The sequence below is a fragment of the Prionailurus bengalensis genome, chromosome D2, assembly GCF_016509475.1.
Source record: "Prionailurus bengalensis isolate Pbe53 chromosome D2, Fcat_Pben_1.1_paternal_pri, whole genome shotgun sequence".
Classification (NCBI taxonomy): domain Eukaryota; kingdom Metazoa; phylum Chordata; class Mammalia; order Carnivora; family Felidae; genus Prionailurus; species Prionailurus bengalensis.
The window spans coordinates 22410652-22416290 of NC_057351.1; the positions used below are offsets into that span (position 1 = coordinate 22410652).

Below are 5639 nucleotides of genomic sequence, written 5' to 3' on the forward strand. Positions count from 1 at the left end.
CTTCTCCATGCAAATGTCTCTTCACTCTAAGTTACCCTGCTCCCAAAGTCATTACTCTGAAGCTTATCATGGTACAAAGAGAAGGAAAAAAAGTGTAACCAAGACTGATTTTATATGTATATAAAATGTAAATAAATATAAAAAATATACATAAGATATAAAATTTTATATAATATATATAAGATGGCACAGCAGAAGGGAATGCAATTCTATAAGTGCAAGACCTCAAATGGCAGATTATGATAAATGCTTCTTTAGCAAGGTACCTTTCCACCACTGATACCACAGGCCCAATTAATCACACAGCATGCCATCTTCAAATAACAGTTGAGGCAATAGAATAATTGCAGAAGCATCACAATCAATCCCATTGAATAGAACTACAGACCAACACTTCCCTACAAGTTAAGTTCTTCTTCTGACTGCCAATTAAACACAAGTTTTAACTTCATAGTTTGCCAATTAAGGGTCATACACTGAAATCAATACATACACCTAGCATTTCAGTCTAAACTATTTCAGGTACCTAGAGCTGAAATCAGTTACAAGGTATGGCCTAACAAATGCTAGGGGAGATTTTTTTTTAAGTAGTTTTTACGAGTGTTAAACTTATCTTGCACACTGAAGTCATCATACATATGGGGCAAAGGCAGAGTTTTAATATTTGAGTTTATTCTTCATTTAACTTTTAAAACATTACAATTGTTGAATATTAAAACAAAAACAATGAGCTATGATTACAGTCCTTCTCTCATTCACTACTGCATACAAGATGCCAGCAGGTTATTCACAGGCCCCATTAAGAGGTCCGACACTGAACACCATCCCCAGGAAGATGTTCATCATTCTCATATGCTTCTCCATTGTGATGGTGCCATCTTTCCTGATTTGGACCAAAGTCCACCAGTTCTACCTCGTCCATTTCATCAGTCTCTTCTACTTCCTTCTTCTCAGATAGGAGTTTTTCTAGCAAAGAGTTTATCAGGAGAGAGAAAGCCGCTCTCAGGAAAGTTTACCTTAATTTCGATGAATTGGTGACCCTTTTCATATTCACCCTACAATAAATTGGCATGCCTTCATTTAGCACACTTGATATCTCTCTGCTTGACAGTCTGACCTGGATGAGAGGTGATGACAATGGTTCTGTTGTCACGAGTAGATATTGGCTTTTGAAAGCCATACAGTGCTTCAACCAGCTGTATGTCCATATACAAGAGAAGATCCTCTCCTCACCAAGTAAAAACAGCATGGCCCTTCAGATCTAAAATAATGATAATAGCTCGTGGCTCCAGTCCTGGTTCTTAGTCTCCTTCACCATGGAATGTTATTTTCTGGCCATCTTTCATGCCCTTGTCAATATGAACTTCTAGAATCTTCCTTTCTCGAATTCTCTTCCTTCTATTGCAGCTTTTACATCTATCTTTAGGACTGATCCATTCCCTAGGGTCCTGGCACTCAATGCACACAGATTGAATTTGCTGAACCATTCCAGGTCCTGTCTGATGAATTCTTACTTGCACTCTAGTACCTCAGCCATTGGGACAACATTCTACCACTCCTTTCTTACCACCTTGGCCTTCACATTTGTCGCAAATCACATTCTTCTACAGAACTGGTTTTCTTATTGCACTGTTACATAAATCTCCTAAGGTTACAGAGAGCTGATGTACAACATTTTCACCTCTCCCTTCTCTCTGCATCCTTCCTCCTCCTCCAAAAAACATATCAAAGGTGTCCATGGGAGAGTCCAAACCACTGCCTCCTCCACCTTCTTTAATTGCCTGTTCTCCTCCTTTGTCATATAATTCCCTTTTCTTTGCATCAGAGAGCACTTCATAAGCTTGAGAAATCTGTTTAAACTTCTCTCCTTCATTTGGATTCTTGTCAGGGTGGTACTTCAAAGCCAGTTTCCTGTAAGCCTTTTTCAATTCTTCCTGGGTAGCACTGGGTTTGACCCCCAAACATCACAGTAGTTTCTTTCACCATTTTCTACAGCAGGTGAGCAGGCCAAGGTTGGTGTGAGGGAGTGGGAAGGAGCTCATTCCTGGGTGTAGTTTGGCCAGCCATGGCTCCTCCACTTCTGACCAAGCATTCTGGAAAGTTCTGCCCAAGATTGTACCATTTGAGACAACATAGATGGACAAAGAATGTGTAATGCTAAGTGAAATAAGTCAGACTAAGAAAGACAAATACCATATGATTTCAGTCATATGTGAAATCTAAAAAAAACAAATGAATGAACAAAGAAACAAAAAGCAGAATCAGATCAATGAATACAGAGAACAAACTGATGGCTGCTAGAAGGTGGACAAGATGGGTGAAAGGGAGGGAGATATAGGCTTCCAGTTATGGAATGAATAAGTCATGGGGATAAAAGGCAAAGCATAGAGAATGTCATGAGTGACATTATAACAATGTTGTATGGTGACAAATGGTAGCTACGCTTGTGGTGAGCATAGCATGATGTATAGAATTGTCCAATCACTATGCTGTACACCTGAAACTAATGTAACAATGTATGTCAACTATACTCAAATAGGAACATAAAAGAAAGGACTCATGAAAACAATATATACATGTTTTGTTTTTTGAAATTAATTAATTAATTAATTAATTTTTAAAGTTGATTTATTTATTTTGAGAAAGAGCGAGAGAGCAAGAGCACAAGCAGGTGAGGGGCAGAGAGAGAGAGAGGGTGGGAGACAGAATTCAAAGCAGCCTCTGTGCCATCAATGCAGAGCCCAATGAGGGGCTCTAACACATGAACCATGAGATCATGACCTGGGTCGAGATCAAGAGTCAGATGGTTAACGACTGAGGCACCCAGGTGCCCCAATATAAACATGCTTTAAATATTCATGTTGTTCACTAATATTTGATGAAGAGTCAAGGCCCCTCTTTTCAGTGTTCTGAGGAGAGCTCGGTCATCTTCCTTGCGTCCTGCATACCCACAAGACACTGTCTCCTGTGTCTCCTAGTTTTAATTTACTAAAAGCAGAGCTAGAAGTTAAGGGGTTGTGAGGTAGCCTGAGAGCAGAATCTGCCTGGATTGTTAAATATACCTCACACTCTTTCACAAATATCTTACCACAATAATTTTCTTGCCTTTGTCAACTCTTTCTGAAGTATTCGACCAGGTTTTCATAGAATCCCCAAACTCCCACACTGCTATTGCATCAGTTTGTGTACATTTAATTAAGTTATGTAATTGCAATAGCAAGAAAAATTGGCATAAACTGACTTGAGAGAAACATAGAGAACTCAGAGTGAACATTAAACATATGTGTGGGCATTCTAGAAACTAACCTACTAGTGGTAATTGTCCAATGTAAAATCAGTCAGATATTTTACAGAGAAAAGGAACCCATGGCTTAGTCAAGTGGACTGGTTAAGTGGAAGTGGTCAGGATCATCAGCTGGGTTTAATCTTGAGCGTTTAGCTTCCTTCTATGAACTGAACTTTGCTAATTAGAAATGCTGTGAGATTCTGAGCTTTTGACACTTGAAGTGTTTTAAACTTTTATGACCTTGTTAGGTTATTTCAAGGCAATTCAATTTAGGACGTTGGGTGGTATTTGAATTTTCTCTCTTGCCAACCCATTTCTTTTTTCATGATCTCCTCTAATCCAAGTGCCCCAATAAAAATACTAGTTTAATTTTAAAATGCAAGATAGATGAACAATCCTATCCTGTGGAAACAGCGTCTGCCAAATGCTTGCTGAGGAAAAACCACCCATAATGTCCTGACTCTCAGCTGCACTCATATCCCTGGATCCTTCCTGAGCAGTCAAGCTTTTAAGAATACCTCCTGACACTTTTACCTAATTTGATGTTGAAAGTTTTAATGCAAGCCACGGAAAATGGATCTTTTGTCAATTTACATAAAGTCTCTTTTGGTCTCTTATTAGTACAAGTATTTTCTTAAATAGGAAAATTCAGTACTCTTTGTTTAGACTAGCATCCATATTTCAAAGGATTATGAAATAAGTGTTTGATACAGAAGAGATAAAAAGAAGGCGCCCATTTGAAAATCTTGATATAATTGATCTGATAAATTCTTAACTCCTGCTGATGTTGATGAGAGTGGTGCATGCAAAGAGCCAGAGGTCACGTTTGAGGTATTTGAAATTTGGAACAGTCTCCCAGAGGGTTCTCTAAACCTTCCTGATACTACTCTCTTCTTGAAGAGCCATTTGACTGGCAAAGATAAAAATTTGCATGACTATAATGTGATAGATTCAGTTGGTTTAAATTTACAGATTTTTCTTTTTTCTTTCTAGTGTTTGAAAAGTTGGGACATTTTATGGTTCAAGAATGAAGCATAGGGAGACAACAGGCATATGCTGTTGCGTGATAGCAACAGGCGGGAGCGAAGTAGCTGTTGCCCCTCAGATGGGGCTTGCTCTCGTCAATTCCCTGTGGTCTCCCTCTTGCCTGTGGCTGCCTGTGGCCAGTCATTGATGTTACCTCCTGACTCCTCCAGGCAGGTGAATTTGCAATCCCTGTCAGGGACTTTATTTCTTCATGTAAGCTTTGTGTACAGAGATATATTGATCTAGAAGAATTAAGTTCATCCAATGTAATAAATTGTACCCCCTGCTGTCTTCATGAGGCTATTGAGCTGTCCCCTAATCTGCTATAAACACTCAGAGTGGAAGGTGCCTCCCCCCAAACATTAAGGATCCCAGTTTAGCCAGATTTAAAAATATACAGTTTTAATATTTATATATTTTTAATGTTTATATATTTATTTTTGAGAGAGAGAGAGCATGAGCAAGCACAAACAGGGGAAAGACAGAGAAAGAGACAGAGACACAGAATCCAAAGGAGGCTTCAGGCTCTGAGCTGTCAGCACAGAGCCTGACACAGGTCTTGAACTCATGAACTGTGAGATCATGACCTGAGTTGAAGTCAGACACTTAACAGACTGAGCCACCCAGTTGCCCCCAAAATGTGCAGCTTTAATGTGAATGAAAATCTTGCAAACCTTCAGATGAATATCTCCTCAAAGCCAAGTCACATGTGGTCATTTATTTACCTTTTGAGTGCTCTAGTCCTGGATTATCTAATTTCTCAGGTTTCATGGGATGTCATGGAAATAGTATTGAATAAAGTACAAGGGAAGCCCAGAATTGACTCTCAGCTTTTGTCCTGATTTCCTGAAACAGCTGAGTGGGTTTCAGCAGGTTTCCTTGGCCTTGCCCTCAAACTTCTTCATGGTTCTTCCCCAGCGGTTTAGCATAAGGAACAGTAGGGTTGTAACTCATCTGGCAAGGAGAAGGTATCTGAGAACAGAGACCCATTGACAATGACAGGGAGGTTGGAGAAAATATGGCAGATAGGATCAGGCCAGGGGGGTCATGGCAAGATACAACTAAGGGTAATGGCTAAAGGGGAAGTGAAGCTAGAAACCAGAGGGAAAAGTATGAAAAGTTTCTTGGTCTCTTGTTTTCATATTCATTGCTTAGGTTGGAAATTCATTTCTACTGAACAAGAAATATATGACCAGCAGGATCTCTGGGATTACATGGAGGTTGAAGAGAAAAAAAGAGATTTCACATGAAATACACATTTATTCTCAGTTATGTAGAACACTTCACATGTATTTGAGGGTTTGGTTTGGGTCATCAGCAAATGCAA

The 5639-nt window shown here is 39.4% G+C and overlaps 1 pseudogene; it reads right to left on the reverse strand.

Moving 5' to 3' along the window:
- Window positions 1-799: 799 nt before the first annotated feature.
- Window positions 800-1986, reverse strand: LOC122493514 (annotated as a pseudogene).
- Between the last annotated feature and the right edge of the window lie 3653 nt (window positions 1987-5639).